This window comes from Stegostoma tigrinum, chromosome X, assembly GCF_030684315.1.
Source record: "Stegostoma tigrinum isolate sSteTig4 chromosome X, sSteTig4.hap1, whole genome shotgun sequence".
Lineage (NCBI taxonomy): Eukaryota > Metazoa > Chordata > Chondrichthyes > Orectolobiformes > Stegostomatidae > Stegostoma > Stegostoma tigrinum.
The window spans coordinates 12,667,778-12,694,928 of NC_081404.1; the positions used below are offsets into that span (position 1 = coordinate 12,667,778).

Consider the following 27,151-nt stretch of genomic DNA (forward strand, 5'->3'; position numbering starts at 1 on the left):
AGTCACTTGGCTTCCTTGACGGTGTTCTAGCTTGCTTGAACTGAGAATAAGGGCCAAGTGCTGAATTTGACTAGAAGCTACGGGTGGAACCATCTTGTCTTCTTTCAGTAGCCCTGACAGGGGTCTGTGATCTGTTACTGGGACAAATTCCCTCCTTAAAAAAGGTACTGGTGGACTTTCTCACACCGAAGATGACCGTCAAACGTTCCTTCTCTATCTGGGCATACTTCAGCATCAACCAAAATCCAAAAGCATGCGCTACTGGTGTTCCTCTGTGTTAGGCCACCAGTGAGCCATCGCATGTCAACACTACTTCTTGTTTTGGATCATAGTGGACCAAAACCTTAGATGACAATAGTAGCTCTCTCACTTCCCTAAAGGCTGCTTCTTGGCTTTGTGACCATTTTCAAGGCTAACCCTTTTTCAACAGGAGGTGTAAGGGTATCAAGATAGAGGCCAGATTACTTATGAATTTTCAGTAATAATTCACTAATCCAAGGAAAGACCTAAGCTCTGGTACAGACATGGGAGCCAGAGTGCCTTTGATCACCTTCACTTTCTCTTCTAATTAGGTGTAACCCCAGTTTGGTTGACTCTGTAACCCAAGTGGGTGACTTGGGGCACCTGGAACACACTTTTCCTATCTAAGGCGTACGCCCGCCTAGGAGAAATGTGTCCAAGTTCTCCAAGTGCTCTTTATTGGCCTTCCCTGTTATTAGTATGTCATCCAGATAAATGGAAGCCTGGGATAGTGTTTGTAAAATGTTCTCCATGGTCTGCCGGAAAAGGGCACAGGCTGGTGATACTCCAAATGGCAGTCTAGTATCTTGATATAAACCATTATGGGTGTTAACTGTAGCATACTTCTGGGACTCCTCGTCCAATTGCAACTGCAGGTAGGCGTGGCTCACATTCAGCTTCATGAAAAGGACAGCACAACCTCCCCCCACCCTGCCCCGGCCTCAATTTTGTGTACAAGTCCTCTATGCTGTCAGAAGCAGTTTACCGTTTACTTGAAATCCACAAAGGCAAAAGTGAACCATCAGGCTTCACAATCAGTACGACTGGTGCTGCCCAATCTGCAAACTGCACTAGTTTGATGATTGTTTTTCTCTCCAGCCTCATGACTTCCACCTTTACTTTTGCACACAAGGCGAATGGCACCGGGTAGGCCTTGTAAAATCTTGGAATAGTTTCCTAGTCAACATGTAAAGTGGCTCTGACCCCTCCAATAGTCCCAAGCCCTTCTGGAAAAACTCTGGGTATTTCACTAGGACTTCACTGAGACAGCTGTTTTCCAATCGAAAAACGTTGAGCCAACCAAGGTGAATCTCTCTCAACCAATTCTGCTCCAATAGCTTGGGCCCGAGCCTTTTACTACCATCAGTGGTAACTGCAGCAATTGCTTCTCATAGGAGACCGGAACCAAACTCGTACCCTTAATTTACAACAGTTCCACAGTGTATGTTCTCAGTCTGACTGAGGTCTTGCGCAAGCTTAACAGTTGGAGACACAAGCAAATCTTGTTAAAGATGATTCTGCAACCCAGCCGTGCCAGTATCGACCTCTGTGGGAACTGGGTGACCATTTAACCAAACATTAATTTTAAATGGCTTCGATTTGGGTGTCACTAAGCAATTTAATTGTTCCAACCCATATGTAGAAGAACTTTCCAGGGTGCACACTCTTCTGGGTACCAGCTTCCTTGCTCTCCTACTCAAGTCAGGCCTCATAGGCCTCCTTTGTTGGCTCAAGGCCTCATACCAGCAGCAACTGCAATGGCTCATTGACCTGGATCCCAAAGAACTGTTTAGCCACTTGGCCAAGGCAACTTTGCTGTAGTATTTTGCTGGGTATTGGCATGGGGTCCCTTTGCTCAGGACATGCCCTGCAATGAGGCTCTGCAATCGCTGACACTCAGTGTTCCCAAGCTCAGCTGGATTGGTGAGGGCATCCACTTCCATTGGGATGTCCTGTAGCTCCCATGCTCCACATGCCGCATTTTCTGATGACAGGGCCTGCTGTAGTGCCTGTTTGAAGTCCAGTTGGGCTTCAGGTAGTAGGTGCTTCTGTATAGTTTTGTCATTAATCCCACATACCAAACAAACAGTCTCTCAGCATCTCATTCAGGATTAACAAAATCGCATGCCTCTGCCAGTCGTCATAACTTTGTCAAAAATCCTGATACAGATTGCCCTCGTTCTCTAACAGACTAATAAAACCGATAGCATCTCATGATTAGAGGTGGTTTGGGGGCATAATATTCCTTAACCAACCCTGTCAACTCTTGGAAGGTTTTAGTGTCTGGTGCCTCTGGGAAAGTTAAGCCCCTAATAACTGAAAATGCGGCTGGTCCACACACAGTCAGAAGATTTACTCGTTGCTTTTCATCCGCCCCACTGTCATTTGCCCAGAAAATATATCGCATTCTTTTGACATACGGGCCCAGTCTTTGAGTCAAGCTTCCTAAATACAGACATGACGCCAGAAATGTTTACCCCAACTCCAAGATGACAGTTGCAAGCAAACATTCTTCGGGCATGTCCTGTTTTCTCCCATTGCTACTGAAACAATTGCACAGAAGCCAGTGTCCCATCACCAAATCACCCTTATTTACGAGTGCATAGTATACTTGCTATGGCCAGCCAGCTTGGAGTCAGTCCTCCACAGAGGAGATTTTAATCTCCTGGTTATATTGGTCAGCCAAAACTCTCCTGATGGTCTCATCACAACCCCAATCAAGAACCTCAGTTAATAAGGTCCACCTGGTCCCAATCACTGTAGCACCAATAAATAATTTATCTTAACGCAGGTCCATACTGCCTCTGACAAATAATAGAGCCTTTCTTGTCAGTGTTAACAGTTCATTAAAAATAAAGCCATGATCTGTCTGCGCTCATTGAACAGCAGTTACGAACCCTTGTTATAGACAGCTGCAGATCAGGTTGGTTAATTTCTATAGGATTCACTATAACCAAGAGACCAGACAAGATTAGGAATTTAGGCGTCATTATGCTGTCATTTGCCAAACTTGTTACATTTGGAGGAATCGCACCATGACATGAAACCAATTTATCGATTTTGGGGAGACTGAAGGCCATTATATAACCTGCATATCCAGGTTAACCACATACTGAATTCACTGACAACACTACATGGTAGTTTCACAAATCAGGAGAAGGAATAGATAGGCCAATGTTTCCTACATGGTTACAATGGTTTTGTTAACCGATTGCTGATTCAGCTCTAAATTTAAATAGGTACTGTGAACAATCACGTAAAGCATTCCACTCATACACCTGTTTGCCACGCGCAAACAATTTCTTCCTTTGTCTTTTTAAAAGGAGAAAGAACATAAAAATTCTCTTTCACTACCTTCAAATAACCTTCTCTCATTACCCAAATGCAGATTGTTATTGGAATACAGCCCTCCTGAACCTGATCCATGTACAAACAAATATGTTTTCTTCTCCTCAAATACCATTTTCTCCCTCAGTCATTAACTCCACTCTCCACCCACCTCTTCTTGCGAATTACTGTTCCATCTCCAAATGCCTGTTCCTTTGTCAAGTCCTAAAACATGTTGTCACCATCCAAATCAGTGTCCATCTCTCCACAACTCCATATCTCCACTTAGGTTTTCTCTCAAAGCATCAGTGAAATGGCCCTAATCAGAGTCACAAATGATGACTTTTGAGATATATTGGCTTCTAGGACCCAATTTCCCCCAAATTCAAAATGCTCACCGTCGTTCTCAATTCTTTTTATGGCCTCAACACTCCTAACCTCTAACTTCCAAAGATGTGCAGGTTAAGAGGATTAGCCAAGGTATATGCGGGGTTATGAGAATAGAGTGGGGACTGGATCTGCACGGGATACTCTTCAGAGGGCTGGTACAGACTCAATGGTCAAATGGCCTCTTTCTGCATCGTAGAGAGTCTATGATTCTTCTTGCCCTGCAACCCTTGTAAAACTCTGCATTCCTCTACCTCTGACTGCTGTACAACCCCCCATCTTTTGCCCCTATCATTGATTGCGTGGCTGCCAGCCATCTAGGCCCTAAAGTCAAGCTCTAGCCTGAAAATGGATCTCCCTCTCTTCCACTAAGAGCCTCCATAAAAACCATCCCCAATCAAGCTTTCAGTCAATCTTCATATCATCTCCTGCTTTGGCTCAGTGTAACATTTTATCTGATTATTCTTCTGTAAAGTGCCTCGAAGTGTTTTTAAAAGATATTATATAAATGCAAATTTATATTGTTTTTGAACAATGACTGCTGAGAGGCTATTCAACTGTTCACGAACAAATCTAATCTTGTTCTTCCTCGACATTCGCATATACAAATCTACTGCTTTTCTATTTGCGACTCAACCATGACTAATTGGTCCTCCCTCATAGCTCACATGCCTATTTAATACCTCAGATTGCTTGCCCAACTGAGACCCACTACACTGACACTGACCAGAAAGTGAACTTTAGATCTTGTCACTACAGATTAGAACCACATTAGGCACTGCTTTTACTACCTAGGAACATAAAGTACATTCATCATAAAATGCTTTTTCCCAGGTATAGATTAAAGCCAGAAAAATATTTCTCAGCTTACTGGTCTTCTTTTATTGCATTTCCGCACATTATACACATTAACCTTTTTAAGCTTCCGCTTCCACCTGGAATCACAATATTGCTTAAAAAGGGTAACAGAATCTGTAATTAAGAACAAACTGACTGACAGTACTTCAGCATATGTAAATTAAATCAGAGAGAGCAAGCATAGATTTAAGGACAAGTTGTGTCAAACTAACAGTTTAACTTCTTTGAGCAGGTTACTGGTGTGATAAATAAGGGAGTGTTACAGATGTTATTTATAAGGGCCTTCAGAAGGGATCTGATGAAGTTCCATACAAAGGACTGTTAGCAAAAAATGAAAGTACATGGAATCTGAGGCAAAATAAGGGAATAATGGATATTTACTGGGTATGACAAATGATATCTCTCAGGAAACTACACAGGATTTTACCTTTTCACTATATTTATCAGTTTGTTGACAATATCAACTTAGGTGGCACAATAAGTATTCTGGATGACAGCAGAAAATTGCAAACAAATGGAGTTCAATAACAGCTCCTACAACATAATAGGCATTTACTTATTATTTGATTACAAAGTTGAGAGTGTAGTACTTTATGCCGAAATCATTCATATCTGAATTACATCATCCTCGCCAAGTTCAATGCTGTCAGAACATAAATTAAAAGAAACATGGGAATCAAGTTGTAACGTAGAAAAAAGGTTAGCTGTGCCCCTGTCATTTGGGTACTAAGATGTGGAGACAAACTGCTGAATCACACTCAATTTTCCTACTGGACCTTGATCTGTGGCCACTTTTATGGCTGGGTTACAATGACCTTGAATTCAACTGGGCTATTTCTTGTGAAAACAAAATTTTACTTTTTGACAGAGGCAACTCCCACGTATTTTTAATAACGCAGTGTATTATTGTAGTTGCGCCTCACATGAAATTGGCACCAAACCAACACATTAACATCACGTAAGAGACATTTCTGTAATATATTGCCAGCTAAGGGTCTATGCCATAAAAGATCAAGAAAGTCCCAAATTCAATTGAAGTTTATACTGTTGCTTATTCTCTGCAAAGGAGATAGCAGCTGTCATACAGCTGCACCAATGCCACCGTGATAAGGAGGAAGAAAATTCAACCAGGGCTCCAACTCCTAAATGATGGCCAGTTGTCTCTCAGAAAGCGTGTTTGAATACATGCTAGGGACAGAAATATGACTTAATTCAAACATCTCCTGTAATCTAGTAACTTACTAACACTCTCAAAAAACGGTCATCTGGTCAAAATGCAAGTGCCCACATAATAACTCCAACTTTGCAGACAACATAGAACTGGGTGGGAGGTTGAGCTGTGAAAATGATGCAGGGATGTTTCAGTATGATTTGCACAAGTTGCGTGAGTGGGCAAATGCATAGCACATGAACTGTAATGTAGATAAATGTGAGATTATCCACTTTGGTAAGAAAACAGGAAGGCAGATTATTATGTGAATTATGATAGAGTAGGAAAGGGAGGAGGTGCACCAAGTCCTGGATGTTCTTGTACACAGTCGATGAAAGCAAGCATGTAGGTACAGCAGGCAGTGAGTGAATGAGGCAAATTGTATGTTGGTCTTCATTGCAATAAAAATTGAGTACAGGAGCAAGGATGTCTTGTTACAATTGTACAGGGCCCTGATGAGACCAGACCTGAAGCAGTTTTGGTCCCCTTATCTCAGAAAGGATGTTCTGGCTATGGAGGGAGTGCAACAAAGGCTTACCAGACTGATTCCTGGGATGGTAGGACTGATATGTGAAGAAAGACTGGACCACGAGGACTATATTCACAGGGGTTTAGATGATTGAGGGTGTGATCTCGTAGACACCTATGAAATTCCAACTGGACCAGATAGAATAAAAGGAGGAAAGTTTAAGGGAGATATGTGTGGAAAGTTCTTTACACAGAGGGTGGTGGGTGCCTGGAACGCGTTGCCAGCGGAGGTGGTAGACGCAGACACATTAGCATCTTTTAAGATATATTTGGACAGGTACATGGGATGGGCAGGGAGCAAATGGACACAGACCCTTAGAAAATAGATGACAGGTTAGGCAGAGGATCTCGATTGGCGCAGGCTTGGAGGGCCGAAGGGCCTGTTCCTGTGCTGTAATTTTTTGTTCTTTGTAGGAAGGATGTTCCCTATGACCAGAGAGAGAGTCCAGAAACAGGAGTCACAGTCTAAGAATACAGGATAGGCCATTTAGGACGAAGATGAAAAGACAGTGGTGAGCCTGTGGAATTCTCTGTCACAGAAAGCAGTTGAGATTGAAAACATTCAATGTTTCAAGGAGTTAGATATCATTCTTAAGGCTAAAAGGATCAGAAGGTATGGGGAGAAAGCAAAAACAAGATACTGAGATGGATGATCACCGGGGCAGCATGGTAGCTCACTGGTTAGCACTGCTGCCTCAAAGAACCAGGGGCCCAGGTTCGATTCCAGCCTCATGCAACTGCCTGTGTGGAATTTGCACGTTCTCCCCATACCTGCGGGGGTTTCCTCCGGGTGCTCTGATTTCCTTCACAGTCCAAAGATGGGCAGGGTAGGTAGACTGGCTATGCTAAATTGCCCATAGTGCCCAGAGATGTTTAGATTAGGTGGGTTAGACAAGGGAAATGCAGGGGTAGGGGAAATGGGTTTGGGTGCGATGCTGTTCAGACGAGCGGTGTGGACTTGTTGGGCTGAATGGCCTGTTGTTTCCACACTGTAGGGTTTCTCTGATTTCTATGATCAGCCATGATAACATTGAATGCTGGCGCAGGCTCAAAGGGCTGAATGGCTAATCACACTCCTATTTTCTGTTTCTAAGTCTCTCAAATCTGAAATCAGTGCTTTCAGAATGGGAGGGTGTAACAAGAAGAGGAAGAGCTCCTTAACCAACAGAATTACCCAGTCATTCCTGCAATTATGCCATTATTTAAAAACAACTGCTACTCAGCAACAAACCCAAATAATATATCCTTCTGTACACTAATAACCACAGTGGCATTATATTTTGAAAATAAAACTGAACAAATAGGAGTTTAACTTTCTAACCTTACTGTTGTAATGCCAACTAACCACTGGCTCAGGCTCCTTCAAGAAAGCATCTAAATGTTTTTAAGAGGCATCCAAGAATAGGGTCCTTTTGTTGCATAATCATACATTGCACTAAGCCATGGGAATAAAAGATTTATAAATAAATTTTTATGAAGATTATGCCTTAGGCAGCTTCTCCATATCTACCATATCAAATCACTTTCCTATTTAAATACCATTACACCCTAAACCCAAAACGTTGACTTTCCTGCTCCTCTGATGCTGTCTGACCTGCTGTGTTCCTCCAACTCTACTCCGTTCTCATAGGGTTGTCAGGCTGGAGTAAGTAACAGAAAAGAATTAAAGAAAGGCCATAAAAGGACAACAACAAATGTATAAGGACTGGAAGTATCTGACCACCTGGAGCCTCTCTAGCCTGTATACCTAGTTTTGAGCTGCCTGTAGCAACTGAGCCAAAAGGAGCATATCAAGATTATTTTCATTCTATTGTCCACTGTCATTGATGACAGTCTCAGGCTGACCACTTTAACATAAATTCCAAATTGCAAGCCTTTGACAATTGTAACACCGCTAACATTTTAGAATTGCTATCCATGTGTATCCGTAGCAATTAACCAATGAAAGGGTCCCACGGGTGAGCTGAGAGTTAGGTAAGCCATATCAAATCAAGAATATTCCAAGTTTAAAACCTAGTTTCTGATTAACTCCATTAAGCAGATAACTACAAAAAAAAACGGCCTTAGCACGTCTAGCATGGAGAAGAGAATAAAAAAACACGTTCTTGCTTGAGCTAGCAATACAGCAACCATTCCACAAAATCTGTGTGTGTGGCCAATGAACAAAGACAAAATCTTGTTCAATTATGGTGTTTTTGACATAGGTAGGTCCATCAATACTCATGTCATGAATAAGAAGTTCCTTGGCTGAACCAGCAGAGGATTATCAGCACTTGTATCTCAGCAGAAAAGCAATAACCTAAGGAATAAAAAGGTGGGAATAAAGATGAGCAGAAAAAAAAATTGAAATAAATTTTGAAAGAAGCAATGAAAGCTGGAATCCAGCAATTTCTGTTTCATGGTTTGTTTAAGGCAAATGGAATGTTAGCCTTTAATTCAAAGAGAATGAAATGTAAAAGTAGCGAGGTTTTGCTAAAACTATACAGACACTGATCAGACTACAGCTAGAACAGTGTGAACATCTTTAGGCCCCTTATCCAAGGAAAGATATACTGACATTGGAGGCAATCTAGAGAAAGTTCACTACGCCGATACCAAGTACGGAGGCACTGTCTCATGTGGAGAGGTTGAACAGATGGGGCCTGTATTGTCGGAATATAGAAAAATGAGAGGTGACCTTTTTGAAATATACATGATTCTTCGACGACATGACAGGGAAAGGTTCTTTTCCCTTCTAGGAGAGTCTAGGATCAGAGTGCATAATCTCAGAATAAGGGATTGCACATTTATGACCGAGATGAGGAGGAATTTCTTCTGAGGGTGGTGCATCTGGAAATTCTTTACTGCAGAGAACAGTCAAGGCTGGGTCATTAATATTTTCAAGGGAGATGTAGACAGATTTTTAAATCAGAAAGAGAATGATTGTTATGGAGCAAAGGTAATAAAATAGAGTTAAGGATGATCAGATCTGGCATGATCTCATTGAATGGTGTAACAGACTCGATGTGTTGAATGGACTATTTTTGCTCCTATGTCTTTATAGTCTTATATTGTGTTCTTAATTCATTTACTTTGTTCTGAATATCATATGCATTTGATTAGACATTGATTTTTTTGATCATTCCCCCCCCACCTTTTGATCTTAATTTTATGCAGTATTTATCCAAAATGTTGGTACACTCTTTATGGGTATCATTGTCTAAATAATTGGCCTGCCATGCTACCATCTCCTTTTTGCTTTGTAAGCCTACCTATCCCCCTTTGCACAACCAGCACACACCCCCACCAAATAATTTAGGTACAGAGAGAACTAGCCTTTTGGATACAAAATTGGCTCAAAAAGGTAGAAGACAGAGGGTGGTGGAGGGTTGCTTTTCAGCCTGGAGGCCTATGACCAGTAGTGTGCCACAGGGATCAGTGCTGAGTCCACTGTTCTTTAATCATTTATATAAAATGATTTGAATGGTGAACACAGGAGGAATGGTTAGCAAGTTTCCAAATGACAGTAAAATTACTAGTGTAGTGGACAACGAAGGAGGTTACCTGAGAGTACAACGGATGGACCTTGATCAGATGGACCAATGGGCCGAAGAGTGACAGATGGAATTCAGTTAGATAAATGGGAGATCCTACACTTTGGTAAAGCAAATCAGGGCAGAACTTATATACTTAATGGTAAGGTCCTGGGTAGTGCTGCCAAATAGAGATCTTGGAGTCTTGGTTCATAGTTCCTGGATAGTGGAGTCGCAGGTTGACAGGGTAGCAAAGAAGGTATTTGGCATGCTTGCTTTTATTGGTCAGTGCATTCAAATAGGAGTTGGAAGGTCATGTGGCAGCTGTATAGGACATTGGTTAGGCCACAATTGGAATACTGCACTCAAATCTGGTTTCCCGCTGTAGGGAAAATGTTGTGAAACATGGAAGGGTTCAGAAAAGATTTACAAAGATGTTGCCAGGAGAGTTTGAACTATAGGGAGATGCTGAATAGGCTGGGGCTATTTTCCCTGGAGTGTTGGGGGTTGAAGGGTGACCTTACACAGGTTTAGAAAGTCATGAGGGGCATAGAAGGTGAACAGTCAAGGTCTTTTCCCCGGGAGGGTGTTGAAAACTAGACAGCATAGGTTTAAGGTGAAAGGGCAAGATTTAAAAAGGGACCTAAGAGACAACTTTTTTTTTAAAAAGCGCAGCAGGTCGTGAGTGTATGGAATAAGTTGCCCAAGGAAGTGGAGGCGGCTTGTACAATTACAACATTTAAAAGGCATCTGGATAGGTATATGAATAGCAAGGGTTTGAAAGGGATATGGATCAAATGGGACGAGAGGAGAGTAATTTAGGATATCTGGTCAGCATGGACAAGTTGGACCGAAGGGGCTGTTTCTCTGCCCTGTACATCTTTATGACTCTGTTGATTAGGGTGAACAGCTTTTAACTGTTAGAGATAGTAGGAACTGCTGATGCTGGAGTCTGAGATAACAAGGTGTGAAGCTGGAGGAACACAACAGTCCAGGCCAGTCTGGACCCTTCTTTCTAAAGAAGAGTCCAGACCAAAAACAACGTGTGAAGCTGGATGAACACAGCAGGCCAAGCAGCATCTCAGGAGCAGCCAAAACATCAGCTTTCCTGCTCCTCTGATGCTACCTGGCCTGCTGTGTTCCTCCAGCTCCACAGCTTTTAACTGTTGTTCTGAGGAAGGTTCACCAGACCCGAAACATTAACTCCTTTTTTCCTTCACAGGTGCTGCCAGACATGCTGAGCTATTCCAGAAACTTTGTTTTTGATCCAGCTTTCACTATCCACACACCATTAAGCAATATTGAAAGTCTATTTTGTATTTTTCTTACTATTATGCAGCAGGCAGTCCAGCTGCGCTCGTAGTGCCGGTAACACCAACAGAAATGCAGTTTAAAGATATCTTGAAATAGAATACTGTCTGTCAGATAGGGGAGGGGTGTCAGAAACAAATTAGTAATTATTAAGCTATTGAATGGAGTTAACAGATTACCAGTTTCTCTAACATAGAACCCTGTTGTAGGTTCATCACATATTTTTGGAGTTGATTTTCTGGCAAGTTTATTTGTCTCTGCATATTCAAATCAAACTACTTTATCAGAGTGATTTAAACAATGGGTTAGTGGCACCAATATCCTTTTATTTCAAAATGCTGGACCCTCCTTCAATAAAATAAGAAGTTCTTATAAATGCAAGTGCTTTCAAACTATTAGCTCTCCAATCTCATAAATTTAAGGGATTTCTAAATGTAAAAAGTGGTCGACCATTAACTTCTTAAAAGCAGTTAGGAATGTGTCTATAATCCAGAATCCAATAAAAAGTAAGAAAATCTCACGGGAAATCACTTCGTTTTAAGACTGTTAAATGAACTGATTTTCTAATATAATCCCCCAGTTTATGTCGGTCAGGGAATGGGGCTGTGTATGTTTTAATTAAATTTAGCCCGTTAGTGATTTAATAAACCCAGTCCTATTATTCAAATACAGTTTCTAGTTTTCGACAAAAATAGATGTACTAAGCCTCTGGGTTTATTGGATTGTGATTCGGGAATCACGTGAAATGAAATACCTGAAACAAACAGTTTAAAACAACATTTTTCATGATTATCCGAATGGCTTCAATTACAGTGTTCAAGCGAACCTTTTGTTCGCCTCCAGTTGTGAACCACGTAGCGCCTCTATAATCAGGGCCAAGAAGACACACCCCCAGCCCCACTTCCGACTTGCAAACAAAATACTCACAACTACAAACTTTCAGGACTTTCACAAATCACAACCTTTCAACCGATTTACCAGTTACTTTTCTTTCTCCGCCAACGGGAAGTCGCCCATAGCAGATCAAATCTTCTCAATAAATCCACGGTATGGCAAGGAATTATTTATATTAAATATGAGGCAAAAACATCCTCAGAATGCAAGTGCCATAATTATTCACTTTCCAAAAATCTGAACGTGCTGCGCAAAAAATTGGAATTTTAAAGAAGTCAAATAATAAAACAAAGAAACTGAAGCTTATCGGCCGGATTTCATTCAAATGCTATTAAATACACTTATCAAAACCTAGTCTTACAAAAGTGATAATGCTTAGTACTTTTTAATGACTCGTATTGATCCCAGGGCATCATAGTCTATCAAATATTGTTTTATAGATTAAATCGCCTGTGAAGATTCAGAAAAATGGTTGAAGATAGATCAAATACAGCAAAAAGAGTGAGTGAAGTCCCTGTACCTTGAGAGAGAATGACCCAAATTTTCACCCACATTTTAGGTATCGCGATGCGACAACTGGGTTTTTATTTTAAAAACCGTCCCATTGAAGCCAACCGCAAAACCATGTACAGGGGCGAGGGCGAGGGCAAACAAAATGAGAGATCTCCCCATCCAGGATTTAAACGACACAACTAGGCGTTTTCTAATCTAAGAATGAACAAGGTGTGTTTAAATCCAATAATTTTCCCCTTTACGACCCGGTGATTTGCACAAGGAACTCAATCTTCTGAGCGTGCACTCACCTCTGAAACGAACCAATATTACACGAGCTAAATTGCACCCCAAAGATGATCCAGCATGTTTTCCATCATGTCTGCCTCGACAGCTAACTCCTCGAGATGTGTTTATAAATTTTAAATTAACGGATTATCTGATAGTGCCCGAGAACAGGCTAGCTCTCAACCGGTTGCAAAGCCGAGCCGGAAGACAAAATGGTTTATTTGCACACACCTTACATACACTAAAGCTTTTTACGCCGTTCAAGTCTTTTCTTCTTTCCCTGTGCTTTTGTTTAAACCTCGAAAACACTAATAACTGAAATCTTTCGATTCACTTCCTTCTTTGCACCTTAAAAAACAAATTTAAAAATAAAGCTTCCATGCAGTTAACTGTAATTCACTCACTTTCATTCCATCGTCGCTTGCTCCACTTAATAACTTGATGAGTTTATTGGGAATTGGCGTGATTTTTCTCCGAAGAGTGGAGGTTTAATTTCTAACGTAATTTTATTTTTTATTTTAAAAATCTATAAAATCCCTGTCGGGAAACAGAAATACTTGAAGCGAACGGCCATCTTGGAAACCCTGAGAAAGGAAAATAATCCCGCACACTCAACTGTCTTTTTCTTCCAGGGTTTGATCTGAAGTTGCAAATGTTGATCACCTTTGGCTATTTTGTTCATATTCTATTTCTAAAGATTAGTTTGAGATTTTAAAAAATAAATAAATACCGGAATGGCGGAGAGGTATGCTTTTGGGCGGAGAGCAGGCTGAGCAATTCGCAGCAGCGTTTGTACGTGTAGTAATCCGCAGTTTAAAATCGCCCCTTTCGCTCGGAGCGTACGTTGAGCGATAGGAAACCTGGAGTATGTTGTCATTGATCATGGTTAATAATACTAAAGAAAAGCAGAAGCAGAAAATATTTTTGGTGAAAAACATTGTTAAAACATCGACTCCTCCCCCAACAGTGGAATGTGCTGTACGATGCTATGTGTTATTATCAGACTGTAATCTGATGTTTGCTTGCATCTCTATTTTAACAGCTATCAACAATGGGCGAAGGAAAGAGGTGGCAGGAATTGCATGCGTGGTTTTAACAAGGAGTAAATACAGAGTATCAAATTCTTTTAAACGGTCCTCTGGCACCTGCCCCTTTCGCATTTTTCTCCTTTACTGATCTTTTGAAGTTGGTGTTTCGGTACTCAAAACGGTTCCACGAGTGCCCACCGTTCTTCTGCACTTTGGCCAGGCAGTTAATCTTGTTTGATTATAATTTTACGGTATAAAAAGGAAGCAGTTTGTTACAATAGCCCAGTACCAACTGTCACAAAACTCATCTCTTTACCCATACCCTTAAGAATAAGGGAAGCGTATAAACATTCCATATCACAGCCATCACTATTTGTTATATAGTTTTCCACCTCCTGCGGATCTACATGATAAAAGTTGTTCTGCTCTTTGCCCCCATAACATCCCCTATAAATGCATTAACTGGGAGAAATAGCTTTCTCTTATTTACCTTAGCAAAATCTTGAATTATGAACAGCATTTTTCACATTCTTCTAGTGAAGGCCCAGCTCATCTTACTTAAAGTCTCTCATCTGTTTGCGGATTTTACCTTTCCGTGCTTTTGATAGCTATCCGGAAGCATAGTGCCTAATGGAGAAGTTAGTATAACCATCCCTACCATTTCCAACAACAGCAGACATGCTCTTTGTAAAAGAAGAATCCTAGCTATAATTTTTCCTGTTTACGAAGCTTGAATAAAAAGTATCAAAATTGAAATGGACAGCAAACCAATCCAGTCATTTTCCCATCATGTAATTCAGTGTATCACCCTATTTTCTAGAGAGGCAGATAGCAATGATTTTCTGGACTTAAACATAACCATTAAGAGCTTCCAACTCATGCTACATCAATTAGGGTATCCATCAGATAATGATTACAGTTGGCATATGCTCTCCATAAAATCAGGTGACTAACGGCCCAGAAGCTTTTCTTAATCATAACTGTTTCCTCCCAGAGTTAAGAAAATGCTCTTAAAAATTTAGAATCTCTACAGTGTGGAAACAGGTCCTTCAGCCCAACAAGTTCACACTGCCACTCAGAGCACCTCACCCAGACCCATCCCTCATAACCCACCTAACCTACACATCCCTGAATACTACAGGCAATTTAACATGGCCAATCCACCTAGCTTACACATCTTTTAGACTGTGGAAGGAAACCCACTCATACACAGGGGGAATGTGCAAACTCCACAGAGTCACCTGAGAGTGGAATCGAACCCAAGTCCCTGGCAGTTGAAGCAGCAGTGCTAATCACGGAGGCACGGTGCCTGTTGTAGCTCAATTTCTCTGGTAGCCTAGATCTAGGAAACCAAAACAGCCAAGGCAAGAGCAGCTTACTAAATTTGTTTTTCAAAACAAAAAACCAACTTAAGGCTACCATACCTGTATATCTAAATCATTCACTTGCTTGGCTGTTTAGAGGAAGAATCATAGTACAGTAATAATTTTGTACCTCTTATTTCCACCAACTCTCACCTAGAACCAAATTCCATCTAGGAGAATTAAAGAACTAATAAGTAGACTGTAGATATGAAGAGCTCACAAACTGCACAACACACCATAAAAACATTGAATCTAATGCTACCCTCTTAATCACAGGTTGAATACACATTGTCCCAGTTGAAAGTGTAGAATTTTTTCAGTTACCACCACTATGCAATCCTATTGCTGTAAGCACTGAATCTTGGTTACACAGACACCTATTTTCATAAATGGTCCCCTGGAAACATCTATCCCAAGTCATAGACCCTCTTCACGATATCTTCTAAATCAGTATGGCGGAGGAACTGATACAAGGTAAATCATGACATATTGGGATCTCATTTTAACCTGTAGCACCACAGACCAGGCTAACTGTTGTAACTTGCTCAAGTCTCAGATGATAAACAAATTTAAGAGGCATGCCTGCCACGTGGCAGACCTCCTCACTCTGGGATATTCAGCAACAGATTGGTATAAGCTGGAGCGCTCTCTCTGCGCAACCGTTTGTCTTTTTGGCCACAAGCCCATCTCTCAGTTCGGTTCTGGATCTTGCACATGAACTAGAGAAAGACCTTTTGTTAAATGTGTAGTTCCAGCCCATCAAGGGTGATTGTTTGGACAAATGTCTTAAGCTATATTTTGTATTATTTTACCAGTATGCTTGTGCTGTTATAAGATGCCACTTCTAAAATAAAATTTAATGTATTTGCTACACTTCGCCATGGCAGGAAGACCAGGATTAAAAATAGTCTTCCCAGGCACTAGCCTTTCTGAATCAGTCCACCACCCAGTGGCACTTAACACAGCTCTCGACTCTACATAAAAGCAGCTTTATAAACTAAAAGCTTGAACTGAAGTAAGAATTCCAAATTGCTCTTTATTCCTTCAGCAAGCAACATGGTGTCCAGGATGAGTGCACATCAACCCATAATATATTTACATAGATATATCAGCGATTTGTGAAGCTATTACTTCAAACCCACTAATGAGAAATTATTTATTTTTATTCAAATGCAAAATATAGTGGATAGCAATTCTCTTTAAAATTGTTAATAGTGTATTCTATCTTCCATTTTCCTTCTTGCCTCAAATTTATCGAGTTATAGTAGTATTTTTCCCAACAAAATGGATGGGTGGGCAGAATGACACAGTCGCTTCATTGTACAAATTCCAAATCAATTTCTAGGATTTCTATTTCAATAATGAAGAGCCCATAATTGCCTCAATTTTAATATCGGTGTGTACTAAGTCAATAAAGCAATTGTCGTCTTGGTAAAACATTTTCTTGGTATTATCACGGCAATGCTAAAAATTTTCCATGGTATGAGAAAAGTCAGGAACATAAAATTGGAGTGACACACACGTGTAGCCTCAACCTACAATCTTGGTTTCTACAAGCACTGTCAGATTTCAGCAAAAGGGGTTGTCGAGGAAAAGAAAATGGTAGAAACAGACCGGGAGAGAAATACAATATGCATTCAAATTATGACTATTCAGTAGCAATAGTTCTAGACACATCACCGGCTTTAGAATCAACTGCAGGGACCTATATTAAAATAGTGAACCATGAAAAGTACGTTAACAATGCGAAACAAAAAACTTCAACAGTATCCATGATTCAACTTCACCTGGGTTTCAAAAGTTAGCTATCATGACAGTTAAGAGCATAATTCAAAAGGTATTAACAGTTTAAGAAGAAAAGGTGTTTGTATTTGCATTTGAGACTGGCCGTGTATTTTTGTATTGACGCTGACCCTTTAAACTCTGTTTTAATAAGAACTGCATTAAAGTTGGAAAACCTCTTTTATATTGCCCCCTAATGGACACACCACAGTCTCTGCTAGGAAGTGGAAACACAAATTGCATTCAGGACAATCCATTGCTCCCTCCAGCAACAATATGAAACACATACTAAGTCACTTATGGTGTAGGGGTAGAGATAGTGGTACCGCTGATCCCAAAAGGTCTGGATTCAAGTCCTACATGATTCAAAAAAGTGTTATAACATGCCTACAAACTGATTGAAATGGCTCATTCTAAGTGTTTATAGCTAATTTTATTATTCAACATCTGTAACACAAAAAAAAATTTTTAATTCAAAATTCACATCCTTGATCACTATATTTTCATATGAATCCCCAGCCCATTTTCTGACAAAAAAAAATTGTATATGCAGTGCAGTTTGTTGGAAAGATGGAACAAGTACTAGGTACAGCTTTTATGCCAAGAAACACTTGGCACAATGTTGCTGGGATTTTCCCCATGTTCATTCCAGGATCCAAGCCTAAATTCTTTGGTGAAAAAGAGTATCCATTCCAAAAATCGGAAACATACATTGTACATAATTTGCAAAATGGAAATGCTGATTAACTATAATCATTTTCTACACGACACCTCCCCTTTAACCACAATGGCCATTTTTTGAAAATTACCACCATCCACCCTGCTCTTCTGATGTCACTTGCTTCTATTAGGATATGCTTCCACATGGGAACCTGGGTAGTGCAGTCAGTACAGCAACAGACTTGTTCTTCCATATGGTCCAGCAGCCCTCAAACAGCTCACCAAAACAGCTTTTTATCTTGCATGAATGAAGGCACTCACTCTTCATGGCAAAGCATCATCTTCTTGAATGTCATCAACACATCTAAGTTCCAGCAGGTGTGACTTAATAGCAAGCTGGGGCAAGAACACAGGCTGATCATTTTTCCTCCATGGCCCAGATATAATTTTGAGTGCAGGCATGACACATACTTTGGTCATGGAAGATTTGCCAAACATGGAATATGGGACCCTCCTCGCCTGGATATTGCAGAAAAATGCCAAGATAATAGCTACTACCAAGCTCAGCAGGAACAACTACTATTTCTCCTCCTTAATGTTGAGCACACTGCATTTAAATCCAAAATAAAACTAAAAACTCAGTTATATAGTGATGCTAACCTGTTCCAACTTCAAGTTAAGAATCAATCTTTTGGAAATTCACAGCATGCTGAGAACCTTTCACTTTTCAAGGCTTTCACCGAAGGCATTGAAACCATCCAAAAAAAAAACAAACTATAGGCCTGCCTTACAGGAGACTGGAGTTCCGAAACCACAGACTGAGTTTACCATAAGTGTATTACTTTTACCTGTATGCCAACCTTTGGTGTTTGAGCAGGTGTATGTGAGAACACACATCAAACGTGGGGCAAGTGTGAGAGAATTCTTTATTTTTAAACTCTCAAAAGCTTGCTGCTAAAATTATTTAATCGTAATGCACACATCAAGAGTACAAAAAGACACACTTCCTACATCAAGAATGAGAGATTATAGGCAGTAAAAAAGAACAAATTCTGTGACACAAGTAAAATATTCTAAAAACAATTACCCAGTTGAGCAACATTTCAAATTGCTAACAATTACCCACTGCCAATTTATTTAAATTAGTGCGGCCTAACAAATAAGAAACTGGCAACTATCTTACAAAGTTGTTTCAATGGAACAGTTTATCCATATTCAAAAAAAAAAGGCCCCTTTTTTTTGGTGGGGGTTTTAAAACGAGAAGCAAGGAAAGAGGCAAAGAGGGGGTGAAGGAAAACCTATTCAAAAGTTTTGCTTTCAACATCTATGCAACAATCCTACTGAAAATACACATATGCCAAATGAGGGCAGTGTACAGCGTACAATCAAACTGATGTAAATCCAGATGCCAGAAGCAGAATACCTCAATGACACAGCATAATACATTAGAGTCAGCTGTCCATTCATCCATAATACTGGATGGATTCTTATAGTGGAAAAGTGTAGCTAATAGCACAATCCAGCATGTGTTTAGACCTTCATTATCCATATGCATGTGTGTTTTAGGCACAGTATGTAGTAACATCGCAAGATTGAGGTGCCAAAATCAAAAATACAAGGCACCAGCAGGGGAATAGACAAGTGTGTGGCAAATGCAATTCAGAGTGAAAAAAGCAAATATTTTGCACTGTAAATATCAAATCTTTGAAAAAGAACACAGAATAGAAATATAACCCAAATGGCAACATTCTCAATGAAAAAGGGAAAGAACTTGTATTTATATAATGCATTTCACTACCCAAGGATGGGTCAAGGTGCTTTACAATGAATGAGGTACATTAAAATGTAGTTACTTCTATAATTCATTCTCTTTCATGGGATGTGGACATCTCTGGCAAGGCAGCATTTGTTGCCTATCCCTAATTGCCCTTAATCAGAGTGGCTTCACCAGTTCAGAGGGCTATTAAGAGTCATCCATGTTTCTGAGGGTCTAGAGCTTCTTGTAGACCAAACAAGATAAGGGTGGCAAGTAGCACCAAGGAGACAAATTATCAGGTGATCAGTTTTTCATTCATGAATGGATGCAATGATCATAGGATTGGACACAATGAAAACCTGAACAGTGTGACCCAATCTCTTATGTGCACCTAAATTGTGAAAACAGATTCAGTTTAACATCTCTTCTGAAAGGCAGTCACTCAGGCAACGTATGCCCCTTCAATACTGGAAAGTCAGCCTAGATTATGTTCGCTAAATCTCTGGAATGAGTTTGAGGCATAGCAGTTTGACTCAAATTAACTGAATCAGGTCAGGGCCAATGAAGGTGGTGACAGTATGGGGAGAAGCAGGGATGATTAAAAAAAAGTTCTATAAATTCAGGTACACAGATCTTAATGTGCAATTTGGGAGTACCCACGTCTCATTATAGAAGAAAAAGTGCTGAAAACATCCAAACATTGCAATATAAATTGGATTATACCAGGGCTGAAAAGGATACACAGTCATGAGAACAAAACAAGGAGAGAAGGGAAAAATTAGGACAATTGATTAGGAGCCGAGAATATCACGTGCCATCAAAAGACCACCAACTACTAGGCACAAACTAATATTATACACAAAATTCAACATTCCCTAGCACCAAACACCAGTCAAATGGTTTGCTGATATTAATCGAGATTCCCACAAAAGGTAGTTACTTCACAGCAGCGCACACACAGTATTCAAATGCCACCAAGCCTAGAAATTTCCATATTTCACTGCACTACCACATCTCTTGACACGAAATACCAAGAAAGTTTGGCAGTCTCAGTACTACATTTAAACCAAGTTGCCAAAATTTAAAAGCTACCATGCAATTTTCTCGACCCACCATCCCTCCCCATCCACCTTCATTTTTCCTCCCTTCCTGAAGGCATTCACAATTTGGGGTTCTATGGTCATCATTCAACAATTCACCAAAATAACCATAATTCATATATCCTCAAATAAGAGAGTATAGAAGCTTATTCAACAATGGTAATCACAACTGCATGCTAAATTTGACCAATGTAGTTTTCCTAATAGGCACCACCTCTGCAATCCAGTAACTCTGAGCAGGGATTGTGCATCTTCATGAAATGCATGCATTATATCACATCCGTACAAATCAAGTTTCAAACATGAGTCTTTTTTCTGTGCTTTGATCAAACCAGTTTGGTTTAAACATTTAAATCCATAATAGAATAATTTTGTGCCTTATACAGCAGGAAGATGGATGAGGAACAGGCAAACAATTAGAATATAAATGGAAATAGCTACAAAGATGGAAGATTTCAGCCAGTGCATTCACTAAGCATCCTTACATTCTGGAAGAATTGCAGAGGATTAGGAAACTGCCAATGTGACATTCGTATTCAAAAAGGGAAGGACACCCAAAAAAACACAACCACAACAGGCAATGAGGCAAGTTAGATTAACGTCTAAGATTGGGAACATGTTAGAATCTATTGTAAAAGGAATAAATACTCTGCTATTACAAAATACAACACAATCAAGCAGAGTGAGTACGGTAAAGATATGCCTGACAAATTTGTTAGAATTCTTTGAGGTAAAAGCAGGATAGATAAAAAGGGAACCAACAGATGTACTATATTTGGATTTTCAAAAGGTGTTTAACAAGACACAAGTTAGGTTACTTAAGGCAAGAACACCTGGTGTTGGAGCAAGTATATTAGCATAGATAGAGGATTGGCTAATTAATAGAAGAGAGCACGTTGGAATAGAGGGGACATTTTCAGGATAACAACCTGTAATCTACATTTCCTCTGACGTTTTCCTGTGCTAATCAGACCTCTGACGTCTGTGTCTGGCAGCAGCTTCCAAAACCGAAAGTCACTGTGCCTGCATGCTGATTGGCACATGGACCCTCCAAGCACCTGCACAGCCACACAGCTTAGAGGGAACATTGCCTATAACCTGTTGGGTGTTGGAGCCACAAGGCAAATGGAAAGTTGGCCTTTATTTCAAAGGGAATGGAGTTTAAAAGTAGGGGCATCTTGCTAAAACTATACAAGACACTAGTCAGCCTATGACTGGAATACAAAGAACGGTTTTGGCTTCTTATCCAAGGAAAGCTATACTGTGGAGACATTAAGGACTGTAAATGCTTGAAGCTAGAATCAATAAATGTGGAGCTGGAAAAGCACAGGTCAGACAGCATCCGAGGAGCAGGAAAGTCAATGTTTCAGGCTGAAAATTGTCATTGGAGGCACTTCACAGCAGGTTCACTAGGTTAATCCTGGGTATGGAGAGATTTTCTCATCAAGGAGGTTCATTATGCTAGGCTTATACTGTTCAGAATTTAGGAGAACAAAAGGAGACCTTATTGAGACAAACAAGATACTTGGGGGAATTTGACTGGGTAAATGCAGAGAGGTTGTTTTGACTTGGAGAGTCTATGAACAGAGGGATTAATTTTAGGGCAAGTGGCCATCCATTTAAGACAGGGGAGGAATTTCTTTTCTCAAAGGGAATGAATCTATGGAATACTTTAACACAGAGGGCTGTCGACAATGGCTCATTTTTGTATTCATTATCGATGATGAATGTATTGAAATTAGGGACAAGGGCTGTGATGTACTTGAACAAATTACAACAGAGGTAGGAGGTATTAGCAGGCTTAATTTTTTTTTAAATCCCTGGGATGTATGAGATTGCATGGGTCCTGATTTAAATTTTCAAATCCTGTCTGGCCACAGGGGATGTCAGGGGAGTGGAGGACAGCTAATGTGACACCATTATTCAAGAAACATGATAGCAATAAACCAGGGAAGTACAGGGCAGTAAGTCTAACATCAGTGGTAGGGAAACATTTGGGAAAACTCAAAACAGACAGAATTAATCTCCCCTTTGGAGAAGCAAATTTAAATTGAGGATACTCAGCATGGCTTTGTCAGGGGGAAGATCATGTCTGACAGGTTTGACTGATGATTGTGTTTTGAGACAGTGACTAAATGGACTTTAGTAAGTCTTTTGACAAGGTATCACATGGAAGGCTGGTCAAGGTGGTAAAAGCCTACAGAATCCAAAATTGGCTTAATTGCAGGAAGCAAAGGGTGATGGTTGAAGGTTGTTTGTGTGACTGGAAGACTATGTCCAGTGGCGTACCACAGGGTTTGGTGCTAGGTCCTCTTTAATGTACACAACATACATAATCTAGACATAAATGTAAGAGATTTGATCAGTAAGTTTACAGATAAACTGGAAATTGGTGGTTGTGAATAATGAGAAGGAGCCTTAAATTACAGGACAACATAGACAGGGTAATTAAATGGACAGAACACTGAAAAATGTCCCCCCCCAGACAAGTAGGTGGCGATGCATTTTGGGAGGACTAAAAACATAAGGGAGTATGCGATGAATCGTAGGACCCTGGGAAGTACTGAGGATCAGAGGGACCTTGGGGTGTAGAGGTCTACAGATCCTTGAAAAGACAGGGACAGGTGATTAAGACAGGTTATGTGATACTTTCCTTTATTAGTTGAGGCATTGAGGAAGACTTCCACCACCCTCCAGGTGAAAGGTATCTGAAATTCAGGCAGTGAGTTCCAATGAACACTTGAAACGCACATCATACAAGGCAATCAAAGTGCAAGAAAATGGGATAAAAGAGTAAGATAGGTACCTGACATCCTCCATGGACAATACAGGACAAAAAAGGGCCTCTTTCTGTACTATAAAATTGCGTGACCTTCAAATTCCACAAAGTGTATTGAAGGCGGAGATAGATTTTTTAAAATCAGTAAAGGGAGTCAATGGTTATGGGAAAAATACAGCAGAGTGAAGTTGAGGATTATCAGATCAGCCATAATCTCACTGAATGGCACAGCAGACTCAATAGGCTGAATGGCTTGCTTCTGCTCCTTCATCTAATGATCCAGTGCAACATACTGATGTAGTTACTTCTCCCATTATTTCGTTAACCATAAATTCTTGTTCCTCTTTCCTATTTAATCAAAGCAAGAGTCATGGGGAAAAAAACTCAAAACATTTAGTTTGGAGAAATATTATATTCATTATATGCTGAAGTTATGGCACTATTGTGCGAGGTATTTCTATTTCCTTATCATCCACTAGGACCATGAAGGTACTTTAGATGCAGTTCTATGATGCTTAACATTAGATAGCTCACTTATGCATTAATTATAGAAAAAAACTTCAAAAACAAAATCTCCAGAATCTCATAACACTCTGGAGTGAAAGCTAAGTGAAATAAGGGCAAATTGCAGGTACATTATTCAGATTTTTAAAACAAAAAGCCTTGAGATTCAAGAATTTTGCTTTCTGATTGGAAAACTGCAAACATTATTTTGGTGGGCAACAGAGAGACAATTACAGGTCTGTCAGCTTATCAAGTTCTGGAGAAAACTTCCCAGAATCCAACAAAGACAGGGACTATTCAACAGTTATGAAACTGAAATGTCATCATAGCTGTGGAGAGAAACCGTCACCTGATCCAAATTTTTTTTTGTTGTTTGAGTTTTATTTTAGGTAGAGCATTGGAGAATATTAGTAAACCCATACCCAAGAAGCTGCTAAAAATGGACACGTGTACATTATAAACTCCTGTTACATTTCTACATAAATCAGTATTTTATGCACCTAAATCAGAGACTACACAGATGGAAGGGTAGAAGGTTGCAAGAAACATATTCAACACAAAATAAGATAAATGCAACAATCAATAATGCCTTTTCACAATGCATGATCGCATTTTAACCATACCAAGCATGTCCTGGCAGTGGTTTGTAAACTGCTAATTTGCAGAATTCATTTAACTCTTCCCCTTCAGATTTTTGTCCCAATTTTAAAATAACTAGCAGTAAAGCTTGTCTTCAACAAGGTAAAGGTTAGTTTATTATGCTGAAAGAAACAGTGAAAAAAGTAGTGAGTTATTACTTAAAATACAAAAGATACTTACAAAGTAGGTATTGATAAAAGATATTTAAAAGTTGAAAGAAGCAGGCAGGCTGTTAACATTGCACGCCCATTACTTGCTTGAAAGATTCTCTCTGGAGGCGAAGAGTTGAGAATTAGAAGTCAGAGTGAAGGCTCCTTTAGTTTGCTTTCACAGCACCACAGGTGATGGTCATTGGTACCTTGGTTTTGTACAACAGTCATTTAGCTGGGTTGCCTTTTTCCATCTCCTTTTCTCTCACTGGCGTGCCTCAGAACTCAAAGAAGATTTCTGCTCACGATGATATCTTGCAACCCATATCGTACAGATCAAAAGTATAGGGTCACCACGATGTTAACTTTGATAGATCATGATTCCACAAAGCAAAGCCAATAGCTTTGGAATTTCCCGCAGTGTCCTTCCAGTCTCCTGTTTACTCAGGAGTTTTGAACTCTCTCATCTTTAGAAGCACTCATTATGTTGTTCAAGGGTTAATCAATTTGAAAGGATTCCCTTGGTGGTTGATACTGAAATAACATGTCAGTCTGCCTGCCTTTTTGGGTGCGGTACATCAACAAAAACTAGTCATGGGACTTATGGAAGCCACTTTGTAAAAACTGACACCACAATCCTGCAGCAAGATTAGCCTTCGTTCTAAAATACTTTAAATTACTCAGTTGTGGCAACATCAAACCCTGAAATCAAGAATTTGCTGTCCCTTCAAACAAGTTATTTCTGGATAAAGTCATTCACTTCCTCCTCTTCCATTCCTAATACTACAGTCAATTAGATTTGTTACAATTCCCAAAATTCAAAGCAAACTTGGTTTAAAATAATTATTTGCATGCCATCCAGGTTAATATACCAACATGCCAAGGATTCAAATTTTATAAAAAGCTAACAAATTAATATCTAGTATCAAAGTCATCCACAGCTACTTCCACACATCATCTTTCAAAAAAGGAAGGAGTGAAAGCGTGTGCACACCTTACCTGCCAACAGCCTCAGGGAAGGAAAGTGGAACTAGAACTGAAGAAACACTTCTCACACTTACTGCTGACAGAAGTGTCCGCCCATGTAAGCTTTATGGTTAAAAATGCATTCATCACAATGTGGTATACATATTGTGGTTGCTTCAGCATAAAATGGTCAGTCTAAAACAATTTTGTTGGTAAACTTTTATATTCTAAGTTCTTAGAACAATTTCCTGGCTTCAAATGTTGTTCAACAAAATTTACATGATAGAAGATTCCACAATAAATCAAAAAAGCAAATTCTACAAAAATACTTCCACATAATACTTCATAGGCCACTTTTTAAAACTGAAAAAGTCACAAAAACAGTTAATGAGGTGATGGTGATCCAACACAAAAGCAAATGATCCAGACAAGAAATATACTGACTACAATTAAGTTAAGTGATAAACCATTCAATCCATCAGCCAACATTTCAAGATCCAAATGATATGTATGGAGGGCACAAGACAAGGAGGTCAAGTTAAGCAAAAGCAAATAATTCAAAGGCAGTGTCAACAATGTGAACAAGTTTATCCACGTATATTTGGCCCCGATTTAAGAAAACAATATTTTACTCTTTTGAATTGAATTTCACTGGGCAAGTCATTGACCAGATGAGCCTCACCAGAATATCAATACTGCATCAAGTCAGAAGGAGGACACAAGAAGAAAATGCAATTCACCCACTGACGTTCAATGATATAATTTCTGACAGTTAACAGCACAATGCTAAGTTGTTTCTGACCAAATAATAACAATAGGGAGGCGGCAAAATTCCTTTTCAAAAAAGATATTTTGGTTTATTTAAATTTATTGGAAAATTTTTATTCCACAAAATGATTGCATAAATCAAACTAACAATAGGAAAGTCACCTAACAGATAAGTTATCAGTGAAAAATCTCTCCAGTTGTTCTGATAAAGTTTGGCTGCTCTGCGACACTCACTCAGCTATTACATAACAGATGCTAAATATGTCATTACATGCAATGACTCAACTAATTGCTTAAAGAAATATCAAAAACAAGACCAAACAATTTCTTCAAAAATAAGTAAATCTTAAATACAAATATAGAAAATCTTAATTTATCAGAAATTACAATTGCTCCTGCACACTGTGATTGGATCATGATTAGTTTTGCATGAACATCCTGTGTGCCAGAGTTTACCATTCAAATAAGTAACTCAGCTTTATTTAAGTTAACCAAAAAAAATTCCTAAACTTTACAGTTGATCTAAATATAATACACCAAAATGTTTTGCAATAAGTTATCTTTCCTTAGCAGATAAAATTAACATTGCAGCATAATTCAGCTTAAAGCAGGTTACTATCTCAAACAGCAGCATTTTCTTGGTATTACCTTTGTTCAAACTCAGTCAAAAGCATACTTCAGTAGGAAGCATGGGAAAAGGGGTGTCAAGTCACGGGCTTCTTCCCAAAGATCAGTCAGCAGAAAAATACTCATTTCAAAAGGAGGCTTCAACATTATTCTCAATCAAGGTAAAAATATCTACTTGGGAGGTGTTATAATTGGCAGCTT

General features: G+C 39.6%; 1 protein-coding gene across 3 annotated transcripts in view; it reads right to left on the reverse strand.

Annotated features, from left to right (window-relative positions):
• kmt2d (lysine (K)-specific methyltransferase 2D) overlaps nt 1-13,402 on the reverse strand; it is a 281,603-nt gene extending 268,201 nt beyond the window's left edge. For all 3 annotated transcript variants that reach the window (XM_048523503.2, XM_048523505.2, XM_048523504.2), the window contains exon 1: nt 13,233-13,402. The gene's annotated coding sequence lies outside the window, so the exon portion shown is untranslated. The remainder of the gene's footprint in view (nt 1-13,232) is intronic.
• Nucleotides 13,403-27,151: the final 13,749 nt, after the last annotated feature.